The following is a 17,510-nucleotide window of genomic DNA, read 5'->3' as shown; positions in this document are numbered from 1 at the left end:
GCCCATGGAGGCAGGAAACAGTGAATTTATGAGGTGCGAGATGATGCTCGCTGAGAGCTACATGGGTATCACGGGTGCCACAGGTTTGGAGTATAATTAAAAGCTATCGCTGAATTTCGCGTTACACACCGGCACCGTCCCATGACATTTGGTTACTGTTACTGTTAGTCACTATGTTGCAATTAATTTCAGAAGTTTTCAGAATCTCGAAAACGCGATATGCCATGTTTTTGTGGCTCAAAAATATTTGGCTTTCCGACGTGTGACGCCCACTGGAGGAGTTTCTTTGTGAAAGGCTATTTTATAAATTATTGGTGCACTGAAACACGTGGTGGTGTCCTGAAGAGAGATTCATAGAACGCCAATACAAACACTAGTGCAGCCCCGCAAAAGACTTCCAAATAAATGAAAGTGTCAATGAAGAACATGAACATGTTTTACACGAAATGTGAAAAAAGAGGAAAACTGGAGGCTAAAAAAACAAGGAAGTAAAAACATTACGAAATGTGGTACCATTCAGTCGGATAATGAGAAAGGAGGGGTGCATGAAAAGTCGAGGCATAAAGATATCAGACTGGTAATAAAGGCTGTCTGGAAAGAATAGCGCTGCCACAAATCGCTCAAGCGCTGTTGTGCAGGTGTCAGACTTGTAAATCTAACAGCGAGTGACGTCACCGCGAGCTTCTATTACCGCTCTCATCCTGTTCAGAAGAGATCCGTATAAAGAATCACAAAGGTCTGCATTTGCACTTAGTTCTTCCCATTTCTGCTGAACTGCAGCCTAGAGATTGTCATGTGACCCACCGCGTAGGTTGTGGGATGAAAGCGAGCCTTTCGCGTTGCCCCACAAATGTTCAATAATGTTCAAGTCTGGAGAATAAGGTGGCCAGTCAGCCACTACGACGGCGCGGTCTTCCAGGCAAGTGCAAACCTTCTTCGATGTACGCACTGGGGACCGGTCCTGTTGCATAATGAAGACCCTGTCAGGGAAGGGTCCCCCAAACAAGAATTGGAGCGCCACGTCATCGAGGAGAGAGCCGTAGCTCTCAGCAGGGAACCTGCCAGAGAGTCTGACCAGCGGTCCGAGACCGTCTTTCGTCATTGCTCCCCAGACAGAAACAGACGTTCGCCAACTCGCAGCAACTCTCAGGACGAAATAGGGCATATAGCTGTAAGAAATGAAAGAAGTTTGGTTGATCCTTTTTCTTACATCTTGGTGAATTCCTGAAAACTAATCACTGAGTTTTGTGACATTCTTAGAAGTGACTAATTTGTTTCTCGACATCGCAGGCTATACGGCGTGCTAATGCAACGGTATAATCGCTGTTTCCGTCCCTGGTGGCAGCTTACACACTTCCAAGTATGAATTTTGTATTGTTCAACCCTTACGAAATTTCGTTTTACAGTTCCGCCTTATGTCGCAGTCACATTAAAAACAGTGAAAGGCACAGCTTGCCAGCTTTTAGCAATATTGCACCCTCGTCAACCGGTCAGTATGCCAGCACCTAAAAAAATCGCCATATGTCAGGTACTGGGAAAAGTAAGAAAAGGGGGCGCGGAGCAGCGAAGCCAAGAAGAGTAGGCGCATCATGCCTAAGAAGCTCAATCGAATGAGACATTGGCTACCTTTGTCATGAGTGCTAGTCTCTCCCGGTGTGCAAGCATGCAATAACTGACAGAAATTGAGCGCCTCCATTCGTTTATAGCTGATGACGGAGTTACCTCATATATATAGTAAGTTATTTCTTCACAGCTTTGTAAAGAATGCTACTCCTTTTCACGTAAACCTTGCCTACAATTTGTGTGTGCTGGGCTCGAGGGGCACAAGATTACGAGGAACCAGTCATGATTATGCTGCAATATCATTTTGTTTATCGTTATTTTAATTCCCCTTACTTCAGATAGAATCAGTTTCAGTCCTAAGCACTCTGTTCATATTGTTACGTGTAGAAAGACACAGACAAAAGAGGCTATTTACAGACTATTTACACTAGAATGGAGCCAGAGCGCCAGGCCGACATTCACTCGCGCCAAGGGCACCGACCCACTTCGTCGTCGTTCTCACGGCGGCTCGTCTCTCGGGCATTTACCGATCATATCGTAATACTACCCCCCGGCGGCAAAAGCGCCGTCACGGTGCAGTTAAATATCCAAGGCACGTGGAGAGTTGTAGGGCTTGAGTCGGGCGACGTGGACAATGTCACTGGCTGTCACAGCAGAGGACGTAGTGGGCGTGGCGAGAACGATTTCGTAGGTGACATCTGTCACTTGGCGAAGCACGCGATATGGGCCCGTGTAGCAGGAAAGCAGTTTTTCGCAAAGGCCAACTTTACGCGATGGTGACCAAAGCAACACGAGGGTGCCGGGGACAAAACTGACATCATGGTGACGGAGGTCGTAGCGCTGCTTTTGTTTGTCTTGAGAGGCTTGTAGACGAGCGCGCGCAAGTTGGCGAGCATGGTCAGCATGGGCGATGGCATCACGGGCATAAGCGCTAGTTGATGCTGGGGTGGACGGAAGCACAGTGTCCAGTGGTAGCGTCGGTTCACGGCCATACAAGAGGTAAAAAGGAGAAAAGCCAGCAGTGTCGAGACGGGAAAAGTTATACGCAAAGGTGATGTAAGGTAGAGCCTGGTCCCAGTCACGGTGGTCGTCTGAAACGTATTTGGATAGCATGTCTGTAAGGGTGCGGTTCAAACGCTCAGTGAGGCCGTTCGTTTGAGGGTGGTAGGAGGTGGTAAACTTATGCTGTATTGCGCAGGCACGCATGATGTCGTCAATGACTTTGGCTAAGAACGTACGGCCACGGTCTGTTAGCAACTGACGCGGAGCACCATGAATCAAAATGATATCATGCAGGAGGAAGTCCGCAACATCAGTTGCGCAGCTGGTCGGAAGAGCGCGGGTTACGGCATAGCGGGTCGCGTAGTCCGCCGCGACTGCAACCCACTTGTTTCCTGATGTAGATTCCGGAAATGGGCCGAGAAGGTCTAAGCCGACACGATGGAAGGGCTCGGCAGGGATGTCGATCGGCTGCAGGTAACCAGCGGGGAGCTGGGAAGGCTTCTTGCGTCGTTGGCAAGGTTCACAGGCGGCGACGTAACGTCGCACGGAACGGGCAAGGCCCGGCCAGAAAAAACGGCGACGTACACGGTCATAGGTTCGAGATACGCCGAGGTGTCCTGCCGTTGGTGCGTCGTGAAGCTCTTCTAAAACGGTTGAGCGGAGGTGTTTAGGCACGACAAGTAGGAACTCAGAGCCGTCCGGATGAAGGTTACGACGGTACTGAGTACCATCGCGGAGGACGAAGAGGCGTAGTGTGGCGTCGGCCGGAGTGTGTTCAAAACGGTCGATGAGTGCTCTGATGTAGGCGTCACGACGTTGCTCGTCGGCGAAATGAAGCAGCTGCGACACAGAGAATATGCAAGCAGCACTGGTAATATTGGAGGAGGCAGGGTCGTCAACAGGGTAACGCGACAAGCTGTCAGCGTCTTGGTGCAGGCGGCCAGACTTGTACACCACGGAATATAAAAATTCTTGGAGCCTCAAAGCCCATCGACCAAGCCGGCCTGTAGGATCTCTTAGCGATGAGAGCCAGCAGAGCGCATGATGGTCATTGACTACGGAAAAAGGGCGACCGTAAAGGTAAGGACGGAACTTCGCTACCGCCCAGACTACAGCAAGGCATTCTCGTTCCGTAATGGAATAGTTGCGCTCCGGTGGTGTGAGGAGGCGGCTCGCATAAGCAATAACGCGATCCTGGCCACGCTGACGCTGGGCTAAGACGGCACCTACGCCCTGACCGCTGGCATCTGTACGCAATTCTGTAGGGGCATCAGGGTCGAAGTGGGCGAGGATGGGTGGTGAGGAGAGAAGAGTAACGAGACGAGAGAAGGCGGCGGCTTCTGCAGTACCCCACGAGAACTGTACGCCTTTCTTCAAAAGATTAGTGAGGGGTCTAGCAATTGCCGCAAAATCTTGAATAAAACGACGAAAGTACGAGCATAGCCCTACAAAACTTCGAACGTCGGCGGCTGTCTTTGGAACCAGATAGTCGCGGACAGCGCGAGTTTTGTCAGGATCAGGCTGTACTCCGGAAGCGTCAACGAGGTGGCCCAGAACAGTAATTTGGCGGCGGCCGAAACGACATTTGGACGAGTTAAGTTGCAGCTTCGCCTTTCGAAATACATCAAGTATAGCTGTGAGACGCTCAAGGTGAGTGTCGAACGTGGGTGAGAAGACGATGACGTCGTCGAGGTAGCAGAGACATGTGGACCATTTGAAACCTCGGAGCAAGGAGTCCATCATACGCTCAAAGGTGGCAGGGGCGTTGCATAATCCAAACGGCATTACTTTAAATTGGTATAGGCCATCAGGTGTGATGAACGCGGTTTTTTCTCTGTCCATATCGTCAACAGCAATCTGCCAGTATCCAGAACGAAGATCAATAGAAGAGAAATAGCTGGAACCGTGGAGGCAGTCAAGGGCGTCGTCTATACGTGGGAGCGGGTAGACGTCTTTCTTAGTAATGTTGTTCAGATGACGGTAGTCTACACAGAAGCGCCACGTGCCATCCTTCTTCTTAACCAACACTACAGGTGACGCCCAGGGACTCGAAGAAGGTTTAATGATGTTTTTGTCTAGCATTTTGTTCACTTCGCTTTGAATAACTTGGCGTTCCGACGCAGAAACTCGGTACGGTCGTCGGTGAATAGGAGTAGCATCGCCAGTAAGAATCCGATGCTTGACCGCGAGCGGCTGGCCTAAAGGGCGATCGTCGAAGTCGAAAATATCTCTGTAGGCCGATGATACTCGATAAAGGTCTTCAGCCTGCGCAGAAGACAGGTCCGTCGCAACCATTTTCTGTATCTTGGGATCGGCGGCCGAGGCTGGCACGAGAGGCCTGCTAAGCTCGCAAGAAGGATCGGTGGATAAATTTGCCACGTGATGGTCGCCGAGACAATCAACGTTGGCAAGGCAAATTACCTTGTGGTAGAATTTGCTTCGCCAATCCAAAGTTAAAGATAGGCATGAAAGTGCGGTTCGCAGTAACAGTAAGTATACTGTGAAGCACGGTAACGTCATACTGTAGTGGAATGTCGCGCAGTATTTACCGATCATATCGTAATAATATGAGACTCATACAATTTAGATAATTTTCCAAAGCGCAACATGTCTTAAAAATTAATCGATGGATTTCATCGTTTCTTCCGCCCCCTTCCGAAACTGGGTGTCCGGTGAGAAAAATCCGGGACATTCAATGGCGACCTTCTCAATAGCTCGTGTCGTTTACAAAGTTTTCGAAATTCCATTAGTGCCCGGCAAGCCCAGCTTTAGAGCTGTAATCATTACATATGGCACAGTGAATATTTAAAGTAACAATTTAGTACAATTAGTCATATAACCAAGGCCTCTATCTGTATATCTTATGTCCGCTGAGCCCCAGCACACAGTAAATGATGGTAGCGTCCGCGTAGCCATAACTGTCATATTTTCTAAATCGCGAAAGGTTTGGTGAAATCAACCAATATTTGACACAAGGTAGCATGTAAGGAAACCCACGCACTTTATTGACGAGAATTGCCGTTCTGAGCAAAGTGCATCTGGCTATACATGGAGTGATATTTTATTTTTCGACTTCCACGCTTTCTCACGACGTTGTCATATTTTAGCACATATGCACGGGCGCGTAATCTTGATTGCCGGGCTAGCGGTAGATGCTTAAGCCACATTCTCGGGAAATCCGCCTGCTGCAAACATGAAATGTCAATCTTGCTAGCTATAAACAATCATCGATAAATTATTTCAGCCCTCACTAATGGGGCTGAAAACTACGGTTCAATTTTTTTGCAGTACTCTATCTTGTGAATGCTTAAAAACAGCTACGCTTACCGCGGGTCGACGGGGAGCCAGACCCGTGCCATCGGATCCCATCTCGCGGTGAACGTCGCTTCGTAGGTGAAGACGACGTGGTTCTATTCATCAACCGACCAATCCGCGTGCTCTTCAGTAAACTGGAGGCATTTTGCCTTGTTCTCTGATCACAGGAGCGGCGCACGCGCGGCAGTGCGGCTCTGCAAACCTGCCTTAAAAAGGCGGCGATTCATAGGAGTAGATGAAACTCGGCTCAGCCAAACATTTACTTGCAGCTCCCGGACAGACGTCGCGGGGTTCTCTGCAGCAGCTGCCACGGTCACCATGTCTTCCTCTGCTGTTGTTATTCTTCGACGGGGCTGCCGAGGGGCGTCTTGAATTCGTCCTTTATTTCTATAAGCCTGAGTAATCTTATTTACAGTAAATAGAGAACGATTTGACATCAAAGCGATTGCACGTAGGAAATACTCCATCAAACGTAAATTTATGATGCGCCTTTTTTTTTCGTCCGAGACACTCGGCATCTTTCTTCGCTTGCGGCACGAGAAAGAAATGAGGTCTCGTTGAACATACACATCCTTCCTGTTGCGCAGCGATAAAACGAGATCGTAGCTTCATCCCGCTAACGACTCCGCGTTTAGTTCATCACGCAAATGATAAAACGCTTACAGTCATGATAGGGCGACTGATTTGAAACAGCTAGCTTCACAACGCCGAATTAGTCGGGAAAAGATGCGGGAGACAGTAGGGCGGACTGAGTGCATAGGTTTTGCAGCCAACTTTGCGGCAAGTATCAGACAGCATGCAGCGTTTTAGTGGCGACTCATCGCTAAAAAGGCAAAAAGTGGTCACCGTGCCGCTTTTTCGACGGACTGGTAAGACAGTGCTGTTTCAAATGTAAAGGGGGTAAAATGTTTGTCAAGCCGTTTCTGCGGACCTTGCAGGAAAGTCCCCCGTCGTGGTTGCTCAGTGGCTGTGGTTTTGGGTTGCTGAGCACGAGGTCGCGGGATCGAATCCCGGCTGCGGCGGCAGCTTTTCGATGGGGGCGAATTGCGAAAACACCCGTGGTACTTCGACTTCGGTGCACGTTAAAGAACCCCAGGTGGTCGAAATTTCCGGCGTCCTCCGTAAGTTGTTTTAGCACGTAAAACCCCATAGTTTTTTTTAATTGCAAGAAAGAAAGAAAAGCAACCACGGCCGACGATGAGAATGTGAACTTCACCGCACGGCGAGCGCAATCCGGCGGTTCTTGCACGTTGCAGCAGCCGACACACCTGTGCGCCTGCACGTTAGTTACCCAGGCGCCCACAAGCGGCGCTGCGCGCGCCGGCTGCCGGGAGCCGTATTCAAATTGGAAGTGGAAGACCGTGTACATGCTGCGTGGCGATTTTTTCCGGCGTTAAAGAAAGTCCGCAAAATATGAAATAAAACCACGCGACTGCGCTTATGCGCTACCGTATTGCAGCGCTATCAACCGTGCTTCGTGCGAAAGAAGCGTGCGCGCGGACCATGGCGAAGTGAGCAGCCACGGCTCTAGGCATCGGCTTCACAGTGCGTCAGAATCTTTGATGGTGTCACAGGGAAAGGAAGCACTGTCGTCTCTGATAAGCGATAGGCTCGACGTACGGTTGAGTGCGCTTCAATACCATAGCGCACAAGCGCAGTCACGGAATGTGTATGAATCGAAGAGAAGCAGCCATTAAATTTTTACATAAAATTTGTGATATTACCACACGCCTAGTCTTCGACGGTGAGGTGTACATGGTGTTCTGACGCAATCGTGAGTTCGCGGCGTCTGGTTACTAGCAACAATAATTTTTGGCCAATGCCGTGCTCTTGAAACCTCTGCGGTATCGTTTGTCAACGACGGCAAAAGATTGTAGACAGCGCTATCGGTTCGCATCAAGTGCGATGCTGCTGCGCCCGACAGCCAAGGACTCCGATTCCTAGACACGTCTGGCACGTCTATTTCGCGCCCGGAGGGGCGGCCGCCTTGCCGCAGTAGGAGCCTCGGGGGCCGGCTCTTTCCAATTATCACTATGCAGCCGTGTATATACGTGGCGCGCTTCTGCGAGCCACGCCAATCTTCTGACAATGCTCCTTTTCAGCTCTTGCAGAGCTATAATTTTTTGGCTGTTTTAGAGTCAAGCCTGTTGGGCGAAGACTTGGACAACCACCCCCTTTGAGCGAAAAATAAACCCGTCGGGTACGCTCATGAACGAAATCAGAATTTGTGGTCGCCATGTTGCCCAAACGTGCGGTTTCTGTTGTCTGCCCCGAATGGAACCAAATGTGCCGCTCTGCGGCGGCTCTGCTGTTTGTCTCGCTCTGTCACGACATAGTAAATTAATTGGCATGTTTGTTCCTGCGCGCGTGCTTGTCGCGTCTGTTGTGTGTAAATTTCGTGTAATGCAATGTTGCCCCACGCACGCGTGGTTCCCGGCTTGTGCTTACGTTTCGGCTGTCTGCAGCTCCGGACTGTGCATTTTTCTACCGCCACCTCCCCGCTGGTACAGGGCCTGGTATAGCTTTGACTGAAGTACCTCGGCGAGTTGGGTGAGTACAACAGAACGCTAACCTTCACCGCGAATGTATTGAACGGGGTATCAAACGGACAAATCATTTTGAAAAGCGAAAGCGATGTTCTTCATACCCCATGCTGGGGATCACTAGCTATGCCTTTGCTGAGGGTAATTCTAAGAGAGTGTTGTCTGTTTCGGCCATTTTGACGTGTGGCAATGCACTGCGCACTTTGCTGCCGAGAGGACAGCTCTGTCCTAGCGTTGCCTCCTGCAGCAGGGCTTGCACGAAATGAGCCTAAGGGAAGGCGCCCAAGCATGAGAGACCGCGCATGCGCATTGCCATGTCTCGACAGAAGGCGCTTGATAAGAGAAAGGACGCAAGAATGCTGCTTGGCACGCGCTCGCAGATTCCGTTTTATTTTCTCCTTACCTCTTCATTTGTTACCACAGATGCAAACTTTATTCGAGAGGCGCCAAGAACTTCCCCATCCAGGAAACTACGTAATCGGCTTTCATTGCTCGGCACCGAACAGCACACATACCAGGTGTTGTAACTTTACCAAAATTTTTAAAAATTGGCCGTGGCGTTTTGCAGAACCCTACTTATTAGGCGCAAATACTGAAACTATAGTTTACTTCTAATGGAAATCAATTCCCGTAATTACTTATTCAACAAAAAGTCCCCATTACCTTTTCAACTCCCTACTTTAGCTCTCGTAGAGACGTGGTTCCACAAAGGCGGTACACTTGGAAGGAGTTTCTAAACTAGCCGCAGTGTTGAGATAAGAGCACCCAAGCGTGCAGGAAATACACACAGTAGTGTTACTTTGATTTTAACAAAGGCCTTTTTATGTATTTAAGCTCAATGTTTAATCGAACGCCAGTGCATATCGTCGGAAAACTTGAGAACCTAGTACTTCTCGAAACTGGCGTCATCCTCAGAATTCGTTTCCGGTAGATATGACTTTAGGTCACCGTCTGCAATCCGTAAATTGCAAAATGTGGCGTAAAATATTTAGTTTCAGAGTTAATTAGCCAACGTTCAATAAATGTATAAATATTCATTTTCGTTTCTGTGCAAGCAATGTCTACCTCTGAATCCAATCTTGCACAAATAAAAATTTCGCTGACAGTTACGATGCTCCCTAATGTGAAATTTGAGCGCAGCTCATACTTGTATTTATTTCGCGATTTATAATTCAGGTATCGCACGGATCACCGTATCGATGAACAGAGCCGCGAGGCGCGACACTATAGCGTAATTTGAGGCAAATAATAAAAATATGCGAATGCCGCGTAGCTGGGCAGAACCAATGTAATGTTGTTTGCCATCGCTTGGAGATACTCATATAATCAACTTCTCAAACATTATAATTAGAAAGAAATGTGTCAATGAGAAAATTCAAAAGCAACATGAAAAATTCGCGATACAGCTTTCTGTTGCTCAATACGTGCTAGATAAGAGCGCTTTTCCGAGCGTGAAAGAAGAACGCGAATTCAGGAAAGTTGCCTCGATCGGCTAGTCGCGCGGCCTTGGCGAAATAATGAAAATATCCAGTCAGCCATAAAACATCGATCAAGAATGGCGCGAAGTTTGTGAGTAAACAAAAGCAGATGCGTTTCAAATGAACATGACTTCCTAAAACAGTGCTTTGATGGATAAAAAAGTTTGATTTAAGCTAACTTATGACGTGCAAGAAGAGTATGTGCCCTATGATTTACACTGAATGCCGGTCATATGTATGGGTTGGTAGTTTAGTGTTGAGTGCTCATAATCAGACCTATGTATAGGAATGACCTTCCGTATTTTCCAGAATTCGACGAGTAATCCTTTTTATTGATTGTTGAAATCGTTTATAGTTAAGATTACCGCCGAATATATCTTGGCATGTTTAAGATATTTGAAATTCATGCAATGAGCACAATCTGTAGAAGATGACTTAAGGTACTCGATACTCTAGCAACACCATCTAAGTTGATCAGCAGGAATACACCGCAAATAGCTAAGACTACAAATTTCAGGCAGATGCGCCGGTAACACGCTTGAGATGCAACTACAAAACACATGGTGGAGTGCACTTGCGCATTCGCTGCAACACACTAACTCTCTAACTCATGATCAGAATTCATTCACACAATCGGAGATGTAACCGCGACATTAATAAGATAAATGAAATAGTTAATTTCTCTCTCACTTTCTATTTTCCCGTCTTCTACTCTCCTCATTTCAAATACAATTTTCTGGGTGGAAAAGGTTAAGCTTGTGTGGGTAGCAAACCTTGGGTATGCCATATTTGGTTATAATAGTGACGTACAGCTGGGGCTTGCAGTACGTGTTTTGCACTTTCTATGGCGTGTCCTTGGGCTCCATGGTGGGTGGCTGGCGTTGCCGCTGAACGCGGAAGACTCTTTATAGATAATTCGTTTCCGAAGCTCCCTGATGATCGCCCTCAGAAATGAGGGCGCACCGATGTATTTCATTTTTTTTTTTGACAACCACGCAGAAAGTTGGCCGACTACCGTGTGGTACACACTGAAAACCAGAAAAGAGCACGAGATTAATCTTTAGGAATTAGAAAGTAGACGGGAACCGCGTTCTGTGACTGGACAGTGCCAAGTCATAAAATAATGGTGTAATGCATATCATGAAGACAAAGAAGCGCACCTAGGCACGGCTGCTTGGAATTCATGCGCGTGAAGCAAAGAACTAAGAAACGCGTTCGGAGCGTCGGATTTTTATATCTATTCACTCAGCCCATATGTAAAATCTGCCCGACACTTGGCTAGTCCCCGTGAGTGGGTATGTGCGAACGACTAAGCTCATCATCATCGGCAGCAGCTGCAGCGTTTGTCTGTTGTCATTCGCAATCAGGATTCCGGGCTACTTATCCGCATTTCTAGCTGAATTTCTAGCTGTTGTGTTAGCCTTACGTAAACTAAATTCATGAATATTAACGGTAGTCGTAATAAGAGATGCTTTATGTTTATATACATGGCTCACAACAATTAATGGTTCTAAGCTTTTACTACACTTCATTTTCTATTGCCTGCCCACATAAATTAGGTGACCTTGAGTACCTGGGAATAAGGGATTATACATGTACGACATGACCGATCATTGCTTCCTACGTCAGCTTTCCTAACTACAACTAGATTCAGGAGATATGCAATTGCGCCAGGCTTTCTATCCCAGCTATAGCAAATTTTTCACAATATAAACACCTCCTATTCCCTTGGCACAAGAATTCCATTCGCGCCAGAAAATTTAAAGTAATTTTTACTCTATTACGCTGTCGAACACTAATAACTTTTATTGTCAGAGGGCTGATCCGGCACCTTCCCCTCTGTTTTGGACCCGTCCTGGTCAGGAACTCCATCTCCGCTTTCCTTGGCAAGTGTATCCTCACAGATGTACTGCCCACGACAATCGAGGCAGGCCAGATAAAGGTCCGCGTCAGTTCGTAGGTCACGAACCCTCCGCGATGCTTTAAATGTCAGCGATTTGGTCGAAGTTCAGGGAACTGCCGAGGCCATCAAACTTGTGAAAACTGCAGTGCTCCCGAGCAGTCTTCCTAAAACGTTGAAAACTCGCTCCGCTGTGTCAAGTATGATGGTGAGCATGCCGCATGCTCGCGGTGTTGCCCACCACGAAAAAATAAGATATTGGGACGATCAAAGTAAAGGAAAACGTTTCATACGGGGAAGTACGCAGGTGGTAATTCTGCCTGCCAAAGAAGCGCTTTGGCGATGTGGCGCGTCAGGGGGGGAGGGGGGTTAACAACGGCTTCCGGCGGCTGTCCGGCCTACTTACCGTGAGCCACCAGGAACGCTAGTCGCCTCCTTGACGGCTGCAGGTGGCGCTGGTCCGATGCCAAGCAAAAGAGACTATCCACCTCCGAGCTTGTTTCCTGAAAGGTCCCGTCCGACGCGTCGAGGTCTTCACGTCAAACGCAGCACACGCAAGAGCGCGTATCCAATCTCTATGGCCGCCCATTCCGGTTCGTGACGGATCATCACAAGTCAGGCCGTACACACGAAGATGTCTACACAAAGTCGCGCGTCCCTGTGGAACCTGCCGATCAACTCACCGAAGATGACAGCGCTTTTCTTGGCGCCATAAGCGAGGCATACGTATCTACACGACAGCGAGCAGATTGTGAATTGTGAGCTATCATTGAACACCTATAAGGTCGCAACGTACATCTGCCCCGACAAATTGCTCGCGGATTGTCGTTGTTTTGTTTGCGACAGAGAATCTTATATAAGAAGAATTCTGCTGCCACCGATAAAACCTATCTTTTGGACGTACTAGCAGAGCTTCGTAACGAAATCCTGTTCGCATGCCACGACGAGCCTGCGTCCGGCCACTTGGGTGTCACTCGAACCCTTGCTGGGTACGGAAATCGTACTACTGGCCGAAACTCTCCAATTGTGTTAAATATACATCCAAGCCTGCCGTGAATGCCAGTGCCGAAAGTCACCCAATGTAAAACCTGCCGGATTGCTGAATCCTATCGAGCCGCATCGAGGGCCCTTCGATCAAGTCAGAATGGACCTACTGTGCCGGTTCCCTTGTCCACCTCCGGAAAGAAGTAGATCATCATCGTCACAGACTATTTATTCCGCTATACTGAAACAAAGGCTGTTCCTAAAGGCACAGCTTCTGAGGTTGTACAGTTTTTCGTACAAAACATCGTACTACGTCATGGCGCCCCAACCTGTGTCATCACAGATCGAGAGGTGGCATTTACGGTATGATTGCTTGAAGAAGTTTTTCAATTGAGTTACACCACGCACCGAAAGACGACTGCCTATGATCCATACGGAAAGGCTTAACAAAACGATGACCGACATGCTATCGATGTACATGAATGGACATGAATCGGAAAGTAATCGGCATGAACAATTTCCGATGTTCATGTCCGATTACTTTAACCACCACTTCGTAACTGCACAAAGCGATATGGCTGAAGGAAATGATAGCATAGGGGTGGTTTGTCATAGCGATGCTGTTCGCGAAAGCGCATTCTTTGCACCTACTGATGAATATGAAGTATACAGTGTGTACATGGGGCTGAAAAACAGTAAAGCTTTAGATATAAATAATTTGCAGATTAAACCTATAAAACATGTTTTGCAATTTATTGTACCTCCGCTTGTGCACATTTACAACCTAATTTTAGAGACTGCAATTTTTCCAGATGCAATGAAACACGCGAAAGTCTCGGTTATTTATAAAGGTGGTGATCGAAATACTGCCTCTAACTATCGACCGATATCGGTGCTCCCAATTTTTTCAAAAGGAATGGAAAAGCTTATTTTTGCTAGAATGACGGAATTTTTCAATAAACAGAGTGTGCTTACTGATTCGCAATATGGATTTCGGAAAAACAGATCCACAGAAATGGCTCTTCTTGCGCTAAAAGAATACGTTTTGCAGAGCTTCGAAAACAACTACTACGCAGCCGGCATTTTTGTAGACTTCAGTAAAGCTTTTGACAGCCTCAATCACGAGATTCTTATTCAGAAGCTTTGTTTGTATGGAATTCGTGGGAAACCGCTAGAATTACTCAAATCATATCTGAAACATCGACGTCAGTACGTTTCCATTAATAAACATAACTCGTCCCTCTTAAGTATTGTATGTGGTGTGCCTCAAGGAAGTATTCTTGGGCCACTTTTTTTTAACGTTTTTATAAATGATATCGTAACCATAAACAGTGAGGCTCAATTTATTATGTACGCGGATGATTGCACACTGTGTGTCTCAGGTCCTGATGCGAATGAACTTGTGCAAAAATGTAATAAAATTATGGCAAATTTGTCCGATTGGACACAGACAAATAAGCTTAAAGTAAATTCAAAGAAAACAAAAGTTCTAATATTTCGCGCGAAAAATAAACCACTTAACATTAATCATGCTATTTATTTTCAGAGCCAACGCATTGAACTGGTTGAAGAATTTAAAATTCTAGGAGTATACTTTTCTTCTAATTTGCGTTGGGATGCCCATATTAAACATCTCTGCGGAAAACTCTCTGCGGTTACCGGTGCTATGGCACGTTGTCGCACATTTCTACCTACGAGAGCAAAACTTCAAATATACCATGGTCTCTTCTTATCGTATATAAATTACTCTTACCTTGTCTGGGCTACAACATCTAAATCTAACTTGCAAAAGCTGGTAATACTTCAAAAGAAAATCGTTCGGTATATAGATAACGTTAATCGGCTTTCACCAACAGATAATATATTTCTCAAATACCGACTAAACCGCGTTGATAAATTATACGAACACAGATTACTAGAAACGATTTACTTCTCATCTGAATATGTTAAGAATTATTTTGCATCCCTTGCTCAGCTAGAACTCTGCACTCACACGAAACATACTACACGAAACCCCGAGGTGTGGAAGGTACCATGGTTCCGAAACAATTACAGCCTACAGTCCTTAACACATAATATACCGACTGTACTAAACAAATATAAGCACACAGCTACACTAAATAAAAATGGTTTGCGTGACTACTTTCTTTCTTTATAGTGGCACTTTAGTACATTTGCATTCAAGTGTAAAATGTCATCTTCATGCATACGTGCGAAATTGTAATGTTTGTTGTGTATAAAGATTTCAGTGTATATATCATGTGAGTGCTACTGCCATGTAAGGGACCCTGGGCCTCCGTCAAGCTGCTGCGACAGCTTTTTGCCCAGGTGTCCCTCCAGTTCCTTTTGTTTCTGGTAAATAAAATTGAAAAAAAAAAAAAAAGACGTGCAGCATAAGACGTGTGACGAGGAACTACCGTAGGTCACGTCTGCGTGCAATATCGCTGCGCAAGAGACCACACGCTTTGCGCCGTTTTCTCTTGCTTACGGTCTTCAAGTTCAGACGATGTTAGAAGCCTTGTTACCATGTGACAATTCTGACAGTCTTGATGAAAACACCAAGAGTTTTGTGCAGTGTGCCAAGGAATCACGCCAACTGGCTCGCGTGAACATCAGCAAACAACAGTGTATTGACGCGCGACACTACAGCCTCCGCCACCGCCAAGTTGATGACGAACCAGGTGACCAAGTGCTAGTTTGGACCTGAGTCCGCCGTAAAGGCATTTCGGAAAAACTTCTAAGTCGGTACTTCGGCCCTTACAAAGTGCTTCGGCGATGCAGTGAACTCATCTATGAAGTTCTTCCGGATGGCAGCCAGCCAGCACGCAGCTGACAACCGCGGCCCGAGATTGTGCACATCGTGCAGTTAAAACCATGGGCGCTATAACGCAAAACTCTTCTAAACCTTCCTATGCCGATTCTGCAATCAGCCCTCCACTATTGGTCAAAAGGTTTTTTGGACCACTCCCACTTAACCTGTCTGTCATGCGACGTCATGAAAACGGTGAAAGCTCCCCATCTGATATGAGGTGTACACACTGAATATGCATGATTTGATCGAACAATAGAAAAATAGTCATTTCTGATTCGACCCCTTTTCGCCACTTGCCCTCGGCTATTGGTCAAAACTTTTCGGGCTGCACCTACTTCACCTGCCTTTCACCGACGTCACAAGACCGCAAGAACTCATGCGTCAAAGTGACATGTACACGATAAAGATGGTATAATATGCCGAACAAAACTGAATTTTCTTCGGAATAGCCGCAGAATGCCCCGTTCCGAAACGAAAAAAAGATTGCTGCCGCCGATCGCTCAGGCGCTGGCTCCTCGCACCTGCCGGAGAGCATGAGTTTAATTGCGTATAATAAAACTTCTTGCGTGGCATTGTAACGTTTTCGAGCACATTCGGCACGTTTACGACCTCGTTCTGCCAAATCTTCTTTGCCGAGGATCTGTTTCAGCGCCATTCTTAAGCTTCCGTTGCATGCCACCGCGATTTTCAACGAGCCACCGCAAGCTAATTAAGGGAAAGCGGACGAACCACAGACGCCGGCACCACCCTCTTTACCCGGTTATCAATTTTCAGTGCAGCGGCTCAGCCTCATAGAATCCCTCTCCACCTGACCGTGCTCCTCACCTCTTGTCAGCCAATTAGATACGGCAAGCCGCTCAGTGTAGGCAATGTTATTCGTTTTTCAAGCAAATAGAAGTTACTTCCTATGAACGAGGAGAGCATTTGATTGATCTGTTCAGACAACCCTGCTGGTGACCGCCCGATCCTTGCGTCGGCGGTTACGCAAATTTGACGTCAGGAGATTGGAATAAAAACATACTGCAATAGTTTTAACTTATGGGGCCCCATATCGCACACCGGATTAGTCATGGTGTTTGGACCATTGGGTTTGCCTTGGGGCAAGTCTTTCTACCTGTCAACGATTTCTTTAGCATCGAGTCGATGCTCTTCTGGGAGGAGAGTTAATGCCACGCGCTGGGGCACTTGCGTTCATAAGACGACGAAGACGGGCTGGCTCTCCCCCTCGCGCCTTGGTCTTTTGTCGGTGTTGCGCTGCCCCGTCGACGATTCGGACTTTAACGGCCTCTCTCAGAAGTCGCCTGAGAATAATTCTGACAATATGGCTATCTGCGAACGACAGGTACAGCTTGCAATACACAAATGGTCTAAATAGGCCGATGTAAATGGGTTTACAATAAATGCCCGGAATGGTACGTGTACATTCTTTTCAAGAAAAGGAGGCGTGACACCAGTGTAAAATCTCAAGATCAATCGAGAGGAACTATCTGTGAGTAGTGAGCAGAAATTCCTGGGAATAATCCCAGACTAGAAGGTTACCTTCATCCACCTCTGAAATATCTGAAGGCAAAATGTCGGAAGACGACGAAACTTTTAAAAATTCTGTCGCGCCTAACATGGGGTAGGGATCAAAAATGCTTCCTGAACTTGTACAGGAGCCTTGTCCGCTCTCTCCTTGACTATGATGCTGTAATCTATCATTCTGCAACGCCAAGAACGCTAAATATCCTAGTCTTTTTGCACCATCTAGGTGTCCGTCTAGCGACCGGTGCTTTCAGGACAAGCCCTACAGAAACCCTCTATGTAGAGTCGAACGAGTGGTCACTCCGTCTACGGAGGTCATATTCTACCTTCACATATTATCTAAAGTAAACTCAAATCCTGAACATTGTTTGCGTCCTCTGGCATAATTT

This window comes from Dermacentor andersoni, chromosome 11, assembly GCF_023375885.2.
Source record: "Dermacentor andersoni chromosome 11, qqDerAnde1_hic_scaffold, whole genome shotgun sequence".
NCBI lineage: Eukaryota > Metazoa > Arthropoda > Arachnida > Ixodida > Ixodidae > Dermacentor > Dermacentor andersoni.
This window is presented reverse-complemented; position numbering follows the sequence as displayed.